The following is a 13,518-nucleotide window of genomic DNA, read 5'->3' as shown; positions in this document are numbered from 1 at the left end:
AGCCACTGTAAACACACCTGGGTCTCTGCATCTTGATGGATTGATTATCTTATAAGGGGCCAAAGAAAACCAGCAGATGGGATTGGAAATGCGGGAAATGGGAGAATTAGAGATGTGGGAATTTAGAGATGTGCAAATGGTGATTTACTTTCCAAATATTTTAAAGGTGAATTTTGGAAATGCTTGAAACACTTGATAGCCCGTGAGTTAGATGTTGAATTTCAACAAAATTTATGAGAAAATTTTAATTGGGTATTTTGTAATCCTTGATCAGAGGGTGATGTACATCGAGAACACTAGACTGGGAAGGAAGTTGGAGATAGAAGTCTAGCTGGCTTGGAGTCCTCATGGGTTCGCTAAGAACAGTCTATGTCAAGTTGCCTGAGTTTTTCTGATAGGATTAAGGTATAATAGGAGAGGGATGTTGTAGACCAGTGCTCTTCAGACTGGAATGTGGAGAGGAAATCACTTGGGGGAATCTCCAAAGTTTCTGATTCAGTAAGCATAAGACTATTTTTTCCAAGATTCCCAGGTAATTTTCTTGTGCAATCTCATAAAAAACAGCAGCTTTAGACACTGCATCACCAGTCACAAGATCATTAGAATTTTGATTACAACACAGATATATTTGCAACTAGTTGGATCTTTATTCAATCCTAGATGAAGTTAATTACTTCCACCTCTGTACAACTTCCATACCTTGCACATACTTCTATTATTGCATTTTCTATTTTTGTGTGCCTTAGCTTCTCCTACCCATGCCCTCCTCACCCACACACCCTCGCTGGACTTTGTATGCCTGGTTACTTGCTTTTGAACTGAATTAAACACTGACTTGTTCTGAGTTTCTGAGCTTCGGGCTCTCATTTGTCCACGGACATGATAATACCTTCTCTATCTCCTTTGGCGAGGATCAAATAAGAAGCCTGAAGGAGTGTCCAGAGCCTGATGTAAACCGGTAAGCTTAGGTTCTAGGCTGTTCTCTGCTAAACCTGATGTGACCTCAGACAAGTCATCTGAAGTCTCTGACCCTCTCTCTCTTTTACCAATAGCAAAAAGGTTTTAAAAATATGAAATGCAGGGGTAGTGTGGGAGGGGTAAATTAAGAGTTTGGGATTAACATATATACACTACTATATATAAAATAGGCAAACAACAAGGACCTACTTTATTGCACAGGGAACTCTACTCAATCTCTTGTAATAACCTATAAGGGTAAAGGACGTGAAAAAGAATATATATATATATATATAACTGAATCACTTTGCTGTATACTTGAAACTAATACAACATTGTAAATTAACTATACTTCAATTAAGAAAAATATGAAGTGCTAAATAAACTTGAGAGTTTCATTATTAATGATAAGAAAATACATTACCATTTAATTTTGCAAAATTAACACCCAAAATTAATTGAACAGCATTCATTAATATGTCAATAATTTTTACATGAATTCTCCCCATTGGTCATGTTTCTTATGAATGTCTGAGATGGGTCCAATATATAAGCATTGCTCACTGGTAGATGATTTGCACCTGGTATATATGCTAAATTTCCATCCTGTGGTATGATTCTAGTTGGGAACCATAATTCTGCAGCCTTAGTTGCTGCTGAGGTATGTGGGAATTGCTCTTTTCCATGTTGCGCAAACCCGTTGTGAAAGCAGAGTGCCATCAGCAGTGCCTATTTGTCCCTCTCGAGAATTATAGTTTTTAACCCTCTTTGGCTTTGGCCAGAGAAAGAAGCCAATGAAAGAAACATGTTGACTTTGCCTGCTGCCTCCAGGGCCACCTTATCCCACTGGGCTGTGAAATCAACATTCCTGTGATGACTATCTCCTTTGTACCATTCTTTGCCTAAACATTCTTTTCAAAAGTGAATTTCAGAGAGAATAGATACAGACAACTTTTTTTTTTTTTTTTTTTTTAGGGTTAATCTGCCTAACTGAAGACTTTTACTGAAGAAAGTCTAGCTAACAACATATAAGTATTCATGTCTCAAGGGACCCAGAGAAATGTGAGTTGGAAATAGTAAGGGCATGAGAGGGCTGGTGGGTTAAGAACATGGACTCTGACAACCTGGGCTCTTATTCTGTCTTGACTATCTTTTTGCTGAGTGACCTTAGGTAAGTTAGCTCAGCTGTCTGAGGATTGAAGGAGGCAATCAGTTCTCTTAGAATCTATACTGGTAGGAGCAGAAATCTTTGCTTTGTCCCTCGAATGTACTCCAAATGCCTAGAGAAGTTCCCTGTACATAGTAGGTGCTCAGTTGATGTTTCTTGAATGAATAGTTTCCTCCCAGAGTGACAGAAAATGCCTAGGCTTTTCTCTAAGTTCCTTCAAAGCGTTTCTCCACATTCTCTGAAGGTGCTGCTTCATTGGAATGTTGTTACTGTTCTCCAACAGTTAACTGACCCTAGCATTTTGTTTACTAAGCCAGACAAAAACTAGCGACCCAGTTAAGAGTCTAAACACCCGGTGGACTTTCCCATCATCTGAAGTGTTTATGGACTTGAACTAAAGTAGATGCAACAATTTGAAACTTCAACCAAGTTTAGTCTTTTTTTTTTTAAATTTTACTGTTTACAAAACAAGATATTTTATGGATGTAATTTATACATCGAATAGAAGAGGGCTAGTCCCAATATTATCTTTATCTTCTAGACATAAATAACAAACAACTCCAGTAATCAAAATTTACTATAATTGTAATAGATTTTGACAGAGTTTATGTATTGTATGCAATGCTAACATAATGCTGCCTTCCAAGGACAGAGGCCAGGATTTCTAGTTTGGCTTTGTTAAATGGAAAAAAAAAAAAAAAAATGCACTACTGTATATGTAGTTTGTACTACATTCAAGAGATTAATTTTTATAAATAAAATTGTTTATACCGGCTTCTACTCAGAAAACTGAAATTATCTGTGGCAATGTAACCGCTAACAACTTATATACTATGAAAATACTTCAATAATTAATGCATGCTCCATCTAGAGTAATTGACAGGAGGTCATAAACGTAATGGGCCATCTGTGTTTGATTTGTACATGAAAATGCTTAAAGGGATAGGCAGGTAGTTCAAGCTTCTCTGACAAAAAAGATTTGTTCCAGTTTCTCCAAGTAGCACAGCCATTTACTATAGGGTGTTTTTTTCTTTCCTTCTTTTTTCTTAAAGTCTTTTCCAGATTTCTACTTGAGCTCTGTATTTCTCACTGCTTCTCATTCTGATGCAACAATCGCTTTTAGAGTTTTGATGCGTATGTGGATCACAGCCATCCTCAGCAATCATACTTGGCTCTCCTAACCATTTCAATAACAACTTAAAAGCCACACATGTGATTAAAAAAATATCAGAGGCTCACTCCAGTGCTGTGACTTAATCATTCATTCTGCTCCCTCTGTTCACTTCAAAAATTTATTTTGCAAATTTGTCTTCTTCTGTCAGTAAACAAACAGCCCTTCTTATATCTGTTAAAGAGTAATAGGACCATTAGGAATCTCAGTAAGAGTTCTGTAATTCACTCCTTTTGGAGTGGACCAGAATTGTCCTATTTCTGGAACTAAAATGGTCTCGGTGGACATCAGAAGAGGTTCTAGAATTTTCTGTGTAGGGAAACCAAAGAGCATTAATAATTGCCTAGAACATTGTCCTGAGATCCAGACCCAATTCATACAAAACCACATATTCAACTGGAATTTACTAACCATTTATCATCTGCCAGATAATGTGCTAAACGATGATTATGTTGAACTAAACGAACAGGGTGGCGGGGAGATGGTGGTGGGATGAATTGGGAGGTTGGGATTGACATATATACACTAATATGCATAAAAGAGATAACTAATAAGAACCTGCTGTATAGCACAGGGAACTCCACTTCTCTGTACAGTAGAAACTAACACAACATTGCAAAACAACTATTCCCCAATTAAAAAAAAAAAGAAAAAGAAAAATACATATCATTTTAACCTTTTTAAAATAAAATAATGAATAAATAAATAAATAAATAAATAAACCAACAAAGTCACTACCCTTAGGAATCTCACATTCTAGTAAATGCAACTTCTTCCTTTGATATCTTATAGGCACCATAAACTCTATACCTAGAAAACTAAATGTGCTATCTCTCCTGACCACCCGACCCCTTTCGTTCTGTATTGCCTATTTTGGGAAAATGTGCCGCCATCTACCCAGTTACCCAAGGCAAGAACCTACGATTCTCCTAGACTCTTCCCTTCCTCTTTCTCCTTCACCAAAGCAATTCACAATTTCTGTCAGTGCCAGCTCCTGACCACTGCTTGACTCTGCTTCCGTCTCACCATCCCTACAGCCATACCCTCAATTCACTTCTTAATACTTTTTGCCTGAAACATCGCAACAGTCTCCAAAATTACATTCTTTCCATCTATATTTCATACTATTTCCAGAATGATATTTTAAACATTAAAATGTTAATACAATGATGTCATTTCCCTGTAAAAATCCTTGCGGTAAGAGCTTCAATTGTCTTGAAGACGAAACCTGAACTTCTTAACATGGCAGAAAGGAAGACTTTTGCTAACGTGCACTGGGCCTGATTCTACAGGACCACTTCTTGCCATCTGTCCTGCTCTTTAGTCACACAGAAGTGTATTCCCTGAGCACATCGTGATACCTCAGTGTCTTTGAACATGCAGTTTCCTCTCCCTGGAATCCTTGGAATTCTTTTTTTTTTAAACAACTTTGTTGGAGTATAATTGCTTTACAATGTTGTGTTAGTTTCCGCTGTATAACAAAGTAAATCAACTATACATATTCATATATCCCCATATCTCCTCCCTCTTGCATCTCCCTCCCACTCTCCCTATCCCACCCCTCTAGGTGGTCACAAAGCACCCAGCTGATCTCCCTGTGCTATGCAGCTGCTTCCCACTAGCTATCTATTTTACATTTGGTGGTATATATTATATAAGTCCATGCCACTCTCTCACTTCGTCCCAGCTTACCCTTCCCCTTCCCTGTGTCCTTAAGTCCATTCTCTATATCTGTGTCTTTATTCCTGTCCTGCCCCTAGGTTCTTCAGAACCATTTTTTTATTTAGATTCCATATATGTGAGCATACAGTATTTGTTTTTCTCTTTCTGACTTACTTCATTCTGTATGACAGACTCTAGGTCCATCCACCTCACTACAAATAACAATTTTGTTTCTTTTTATGGCTGAGTAATATTTCGTTGTATATATGTGCCACATCTTCTTTACCCATTCATATGTCGATGGACACTTAGGTTGCTTCCATGTCCTGGTTATTGTAAATAGAGCTGCAATGAACATTGTGGTACATGATTCTTTTTAAATTATGGTTTTCTCAGGGTGTATGCCTAGTAGTGGGATTGCTGGGTCATATGGTAGTTCTATTTTTAGTTTTTTAAGGAACCTCCATACTGTTCTCCATAGTGGCTGTATCAATTTACATTCCCACCAACAGTGCAAGAGGGTTCCCTTTTCTCCACACACTCTCCAGCATTTATTGTTCGTAGATTTTTTGATGATGGCCATTCTAACTGGTGTGAGGTGATACCTCATTGTAGTTTTGATTTGCATTTCTCTAATGATGAGTGATGTTGAGCATTCCTTCATGTGTTTGTTGGCAATCTGTATATCTTCTTGGGAGAAATATGTCTATTTAGGTCTTCCACCCATTTTTGGATTGGATTGTCTGTTTTTTTGATATTGAGCTGCATGAGCTGCTTGTATATTTTGGAGATTAATCCTCTGTCAGTTGCTTCATTTGCAAATATTTTCTCCCATTCTGAGGGTTGTCTTTTCATCTTGTTTATGGTTTCCTTTGCTGGGCAAAAGCTTTTAAGTTTCATTAGGTCCCATTTGTTTATTTTTGTTTTTATTTCCATTTGTCTAGCGGGTGGGTCAAAAAGGATCTTGCTGTGATTTATGTCATAGACTGTTCTGTCTATGTTTTCCTCTAAGAATTTTATAGTGTCTGGCTTTACATTTAGGTCTTCAATCAATTTTGAGTTTATTTTTGTGTATGGTGTTAGGGAGTGTTCTAACTTTATTCTTTTACATGTAGCTGCCCAGTTTTCCCAGCACCACTTATTAAACAGGCTGTCTTTTCTCCATTGTATATTCTTGCCTCCTTTACCAAAAATTAGGTGACCATATGTGCATGGGTTTATCTCTGAGCTTTCTATCCTGTTCCATTGATCTATATTTCTGTTTTTGTGCCAGTACCATACTGTTTGATTACGGTAGCTTTGTAGTATAGTCTGAAGTCAGGGAACCTGATTCCTCCAGCTCTGTTTTTCTTTCTCAGTATTGCTTTGGCTATTCAGGGTCTTTTGTGTTTCCATACAAATTGTGAAATTTTTTGTTCTGGTTCTGTGAAAAATGCCATTGTTGTTTGATAGGGATTGCATTGAATCTGTAGATTGCTTTGGGTAGTATAGTCATTTTCACAATGTTTATGCTTCCAATCCAAGCACATGGTATATCTCTACATCTGCTTGTATCATCATTAATTTATTTCATCAGTGTCTTATAGTTTTCTGCATACAGGTCTTTTTTGTCTCCTTAGGTAGGTTTATTCCTAGGTATTTTATTCTTTTTTTTGCAGTGGTAAATGGGAGTGTTTCCTTGATTTCTCTTTCAGATTTTTCATCATTAGTGTATAGGAATGCAAGAGATTTCTGTGCATTAATTTTGTATCCTGCTACCCTACCAAATTCGTTGATTAGCTCTAGTAGTTTTTTGGTAGCATCTTTAGGATTCTCTGCAAACAGTGACAGCTTTACTTCTTCTTTTCCAATTTGGATTCCTTTTATTTCTTTTTCTTCTCTGATTGCTGTGGCTAAAACTTCCAGAACTATGTTGAATAATTTTGGTGAGAGTGGACAACCTTGTCTTGTTCCTATTCTTAGTGGAGATGGTTTCATGTTTTCACCATTGAGAATGATATTGGCTGTGGGTTTGTCATATATGGCCTTTATTATGTTGAGGAAAGTTCCCTCTATGCCTACTTTCTGGAGGGTTTTTATCATAAATGGGTGTTGAATTTTGTTGAAAGCTTTTTCTGTATCTATTGAGATGATCATACGGTTTTCCTCCTTCAGTTGCTTAATATGGTGTATCACATTGATTGATTTGCGTATATTGAAGAATCCTTGCATTCCTGTGATAGACCCCACTTGACCATGGTTTATGATACTTTTAATGTGCTGTCAGATTCTGTTTGCCAGTATTTTGTTGAGGATTTTTGCATCTATGTTCATCAGTGATATTGGCCTGTAGTTTTCTTTCTTTGTGACAGCTTTGTCTGGTTTTGGTATCAGGGTGATGATGGCCTTGTAGAATGAGTTTGGGAGTGTTCCTCCCTCTGCTATATTTTGGAAGAGTTTGAGAAGGATAGGTGCTAGCTCTTCTCTAAATGTTTGATAGAATTCCCTTGTGAAGCCGTCTGGTCCTGGGCTTTTGTTTGTTGGAAGATTTTTAATCAAAGTCTCAATTTCAGTGCTTGTGATTGGTCTGTTCATATTTTCTATTTTTTCCTGGTTCAGTCTTGGAAGGTTGTGCATTTCTAAGAATTTGTCCATTTCTTCCAAGTTGTCCATTTTATTGGCATATAGTTGCTTGTAGTAATCTCTCATGATTCTTTGTATGTCTGTAGTGTCAGTTGTTACTTCTCCTTTTTCATTTCTAATTCTATTGATTTGAGTCTTCTCCCTTTTTTTCTTGATGAGCCTGGCTAATGGTTTATCAATTTTGTTTATCTTCTCACGAACCAGCTTTTAGTTTTATTGATCTTTGCTATTGTTTCCTTCATTTATTTCGGATCTGATCTTTATGATTTCTTTCCTTCTGCTAACTTTGGGGTTTTTTTGTTCTTCTTTCTCTAATTACTTTAGGTGTAAATTTATGTTGTTTATTTGAGATGTTTCTTGTCTCTTGAGGTAGGATTTTATTGCTATAAACTTCCCTCTTAGAACTGCTTGTGCTGCATCCCATAGGTTTTAGGTCGTTGTGTTTCACTGTCATTTGTTTCTAGGTATTTTTTGATTTTCTCTTTGATTTCTTCAGTGATCTCTTGGTTATTTAGTAGTGTATTGTTTAGCCTCCATGTGTTTGTACTTTTTGCAGATTTTTTCCTGCAATTGATATCTAGTCTCATAGCATTGTGCTCAGAAAAGATACTTGATATGATTTAAATTTTCTTAAATTTACCAAGGCTTGATTTGTGACCCAAGATATGATCTATCCTGGAGAATGTTCCATGAGCACTTGAGAAGAAAGTGTATTCAGTTGTTTTAGGATGGAATGTCCTATAAATATCAATTAAGTCCATCTTGTTTAATGTATCATTTAAAGCTTGTGTTTCCTTATTTATTTTCATTTTGGATGATCTGTCCATTGGTGAATGTGGGGTGTTAAAGTCCCCTACTATGATTGTTACTGTCAATTTCCCCTCTTATGGCTGTTAGTATTTGCCTTTTGAATTGAGGTGCTCATATGTTGGGTGCATAAATATTTACAATTGTTATATCTTCTTCTTGGATTGTTCCCTTGATCATTATGTAGTGTCCTTTGTCTCTTGTAATAGTCTTTATTTTAAAGTCTATTTTGTCTGATATGAGAATTGTTACTCCAGCTTTCTTTTGATTTCCATTTGCATGGAATATATTTTTCCATCCCTCACTTTCAGTCTGTATGTGTCCCTAGGTCTGAAATGGGTCTCTTGTAGACAGCATATATACAGGTCTTGTTTTTGTGTCCATTCAGCCAGTCTATATCTTTTGGTTGGAGCATTTGGAATTCTTTCTTTTATTCATTTAGGCAAGCTCTCTCCATCCATCAAACTCATCTCAGACAGATGATGCCTTTTGTCTACACAACTTCTCTTTCCTGATGCCTGCCTAGGTTATCAATGGCCTTTTTTTGGGGAAATTCCAGGTCCCTCTATGGCACCATGGCTCAGATCTGTGTCCCTGCCTCAGGTGGCCACCAGTTCCTGTATGTGGCATATGTGTTGAATAGGAGGTGTTGAAGGACATTCACCATTTGCCCAGCATGAGAAGTCTGGTCCAAGACATGACAGTTTAAAGGCAGTTCTCATGAGTCATTGTCTTTTTTTTTTTTTTTTTTCTGTTTTAGAATTACTTTATCTTTTTTTTTTTCACACACACACACACACACACACTGTATTTTATTTTTACAAGAGATAAATAGACTGATGAGTCATTGTCTTTAAGTGGAGTTGGCAACAATGTGGTTACTATCTTTTTTCTTCCATCCTGTTATTTATCTAGAAACTATTCTTCTCTTTTAGACATGATTTCTTTCTTTTGGACATGATTCAATATTTCAGCAGGTAGACCCTATTCTTCTCTTTTCCAGGCTAATGTTTCTTAAATGTTTTTCATTTTTAAATACTTCTTAATATTCAGTTATGTCAGTTCTTATAACCCTTATTTACAAATATACGCCTTTTAATAGCCTTCACTTGTGCTTTTCATGTTTTCCAAAAGCCTCTGATAAAGGTACAAGAAACAAATTCTTTTTGTTGTAACTTTTGTATATTTTTTCCACCCATAGTTTAATTTTTTAAAGTTTACACTTAAAACTTCTTAAGTTATCACTTAAGTGATACGAAAAGCTAGCCAAATATCTCAATGTCATCTATGTAAAAACCTATGCTTTTGACCCAGCTCCTGGAGAAATGGAAATAAAAACAAAAATAAACAAATGGGATCTAATGAAACTTAAAAGCTTTTGCCCAGCAAAGGAAACCATAAACAAGATGAAAAGACAACCCTCAGAATGGGAGAAAATATTTGCAAATGAAGCAACTGACAGAGGATTAATCTCCAAAATATACAAGCAGCTCATGCAGCTCCATATCAAAAAAACAAACAACCCAATCCAAAAATGGGTATAAGACCTAAATAGACATTTCTCCCAAGATATACAGATTGCCAACAAACACATGAAAGGGTGCTCAACTCACTAATCTTTAGAGAAATGCAAATCAAAACCACAGTGATGTATCACCTCACACTTGTCAGAATGGCCATCATCAAAAAATCTATGGGGCTTCCCTGGTGGCGCAGTGGTTGAGAATCTGCCTGCTAATGCGGGGGACACGGGTTCGAGCCCTGGTCTGGGAAGATCCCACGTGCCACGGAGCAGCTGGGCCCGTGAGCCACAATTGCTGAGCCTGCGCGTCTGGAGCCTGTGCCCCGCGACGGGAGGGGCCGCGGTGGAGAAAGGCCCGCGCACCGCGATGAAGAGCGGTCCCCGCACCGCGATGAAGAGTGGCCCCCACTTGCCGCAACTGGAGAGAGCCCTCGCGCGAACCGAAGACCCAACACAGCCAAAAATAGATAAATAAATAAATAAAATAAAATAAAATAAAATAAAAAAAAAAAAGAAAGGCCATTGATTTAAAAAAAAAAAAAAATCTATGAACAATAAATGCTGGAGAGGGTGTGGAGAAAAGGGAACCCTCTAGCACTGTTGGTGTGAATGTAAATTGATACAGCCACTATGGAGAACAGTATGGAGGTTCCTTAAAAAACTAAAAATAGAACTACCATACGACCCAGCAGTCCCACTACTGGGCATACACCTGGAGAAAACCATAATTCGAAAAGAGTCATGTACCACAATGTTCATTGCATCACTATTTACAATAGCCAGGACATGGAAGCAACCTAAGTGTCCATCGACAGATGAATGGATAAAGAAGATGTGGCACATATATACAATGGAATGTTACTCAGCCATAAAAAGAAATGAAATTGAGTTATCTGTAGTGAGGTTGATGGACCTAGAGACTGTCATACAGAGTGAAGTAAGTCAGAAAGAGAAAAACAAATATCGTATGCTAACACATATATATAGAATCAAAAAAAAAAATGGTTCTGAAGGATCTAAGGGCAGGACAGGAACAAAGACACAGACATAGAGAATGGACTTGAGGAATGGGGAGGGGGAATGGTAAGCTGGGACGAAGTGAGAGGGTGGCATGGACATATATACACTACCAAATGTAAAATAGATAGCTAGTGGGAAGCATCTGCATAGCACAGGGAGATCAGCTGGGTACTTTGTGACCACCTAGAGAGGAGGGATAGGGACGGTGGGAGGGGGACACAAGAGGGAGGGGATATGAGGATATATGTGTACGTATAGCTGATTCACTTTGTTATATAGCAGAAACTATCATAACATTGTAAAGCAATTATACTCCAATAAAAATGTTAGAAGAAACCCCAAAACCTATGCCTTCTCCATGTTTAGTATACAGCACATTTATGTGTAGCTAATTCTTATCATTACACTTTTAAAAAATTAAAAAAATAGAAATAGTCTAAGTATATATATATATATATATATATATATTTTTTTTTTTTTTTGGCTGTGTTGGGTCTTCGTTTCTGTGCAAGGGCTTTCTCTAGTTGCAGCAAGCGGGGGCCACTCTTCATCGCGGTGCGTGGGCCTCTCACTATCGCGGCCTCTCTTGTTGCGGAGCACAGGCTCCAGACGCGCAGGCTCAGTAGTTGTGGCTCACAGGCCCAGTTGCTCCGCGGCATGTGGGATCTTCCCAGACCAGGGCTCGAACCCGTGTTCCCTGCATTGGCAGGCGGATTCTTAACCACTGCGCCACCAGGGAAGCCCCTAAGTATATTTTTGTTGGTGTTACATTGGATTCATAGATCACTGTAGAATAATTGTTTTACCGTTTAGGTCTTTCTATAGGTTTTTTTTAAATGTCTGGGATTGTTTGCTTGGTTTTGTTTAATTATGTCCGTTTGGTTTTTTTAAATTAATTTTTATTGGCTATCCTAATTTTTGAAGGAAAGTTCATCAGTTCCACTGTGGCATTCTACATAATGCCAACTGACCAAATAAAAATAAAAATAAAAAATAAAAAATAACTCTACCACCCAATTATTCATGTATTTGACATTGTAAAGATATAATATGGTTTCTTAAGATAAATTTTTATTTTTTTCAGATACATTTTTGTTTCTGAAGAAGCGCAGCCCCTGTCTTTCTCTCCTGTAGAAGTAAAGGAAGCACCAGTTACCCTTCTGATTTTAATCAGAAAATATAAATGTAAAATATGAATTCGATAAAAATGTAAGCTTGGCTTTTACTATTTCCTGAACATGTGCTCATTATCTTTTAATAAATAAAGTGTACTTTAAGAGTGATAAGAAGAAGGAGAACTTTAAAAATTGTTAATGAATGTGGTTAACATATGTAGTGAAGCAAAGGCGTAGTTTAAGATAAATCCCAGTAATACCAGGAAGAAAATGCAGTTAGTGGTTAAGCAATCTGCGTTTGTGGTTGTTTTAAAGGTGGCTGAGTGTGCCGTACTCTGCAGAAGTGACTAGAAGGGGACAGAGGACCGTGACATGGGTCACCCTTTGTTTCTCTTTATGCTCCAAGCTTAGAAGGTTGATTTTGCCTTCAACATATTGGAATAGTGGTTCTTGATTCATCCTAATGATTAGAAGAATTTTAATGTATTTTTCTGTATATCCAAACACTAAAAAAACAATATTAGACAGCTAGTCCTTGCCACCCAGATGTTCAGAGTTCAAAGCAAATAACAACATGACAGGCCAGAGGCAACTGAGCCATCTATCAAACAAATGCATGGCCTGATGAGACAGCAGATTAAAAGGCTTAACTGAGGCTACTTTCAGCTGGTGGAGATAAGTGCCCAACTGTGTTTTCCACCAAAATGCAGTTTTTTCTATTGTTTTTGATACTATAAAAGCAATGTATACTCATTACAGAGAAAAATTAGAGTATACAAAGCAAAACTAAGAGCACCCCCAAAATGAATTTTCCCTTTCACCACAAATCAGCCATTGTGATTGCACTGCTATATATTCTTGTAAGTAAATAAAATTGCATCTTATTCTACATAATACATCGTAACCAGCTTTTTCCATTTAATGTAGCATCAAATACATCCTTATCACTAGACTTATTTCCTTAGAATCATTTTTATGGCTTCAAGTTATTCCATTTCTGGATTTGCTAATGCGTATTTAAACAATTCACATTTATGACACGATCTGGTGGTTTCTAACTTTTCTCTATTTGAAGATATTGCTTTAAAATATGTAGAGTAAGATGTTGATTGGTGTAATCATCTCAAAGGTTTATGTGCTAGAATAAGAAACTATTGTTTGTCAAGAAAGCATATTACATGCTGCAAAACAGTTCATCACCTTAAAAAAATTAAAACATATGGAAAACTGAGAATAAGATGTAAACACATCAAGTTAGCATGACTCTTTATTTTAAAAATTTGGATGTTATGTTTTATAAACAAACCAGTCCAGTGTTTGAGAGTCATGGTAAAATAGTCTGGAAGGTTAGGTGGAGATTTTAAGGATATTAGGATAAGAGTGGGCTTTACATATACATATATCCCCTCTTTTTTGGATGTTCTTCTCATTTAGGTCACCACAAAGCATTGAGTACAGTTCCCTGTGCTATACA

At 37.0% G+C, this 13,518-nt stretch overlaps 1 long non-coding RNA gene across 1 annotated transcript; it reads left to right on the top strand.

Annotated features, from left to right (window-relative positions):
* Positions 1-854: 854 nt before the first annotated feature.
* Positions 855-12,168, top strand: LOC103020529 (uncharacterized). Its single transcript, XR_449552.1, has 3 exons — positions 855-958; positions 1,933-2,019; positions 12,014-12,168. It is a non-coding gene; the product is annotated as an uncharacterized LOC103020529 (long non-coding RNA).
* Positions 12,169-13,518: the final 1,350 nt, after the last annotated feature.

This window comes from Balaenoptera acutorostrata, chromosome 3, assembly GCF_949987535.1.
Source record: "Balaenoptera acutorostrata chromosome 3, mBalAcu1.1, whole genome shotgun sequence".
NCBI classification, from domain to species: Eukaryota; Metazoa; Chordata; class Mammalia; order Artiodactyla; family Balaenopteridae; genus Balaenoptera; species Balaenoptera acutorostrata.
The sequence above is the reverse complement of the archived record's forward strand: the minus strand, read 5'-3'. Positions and strand labels throughout refer to the sequence as shown.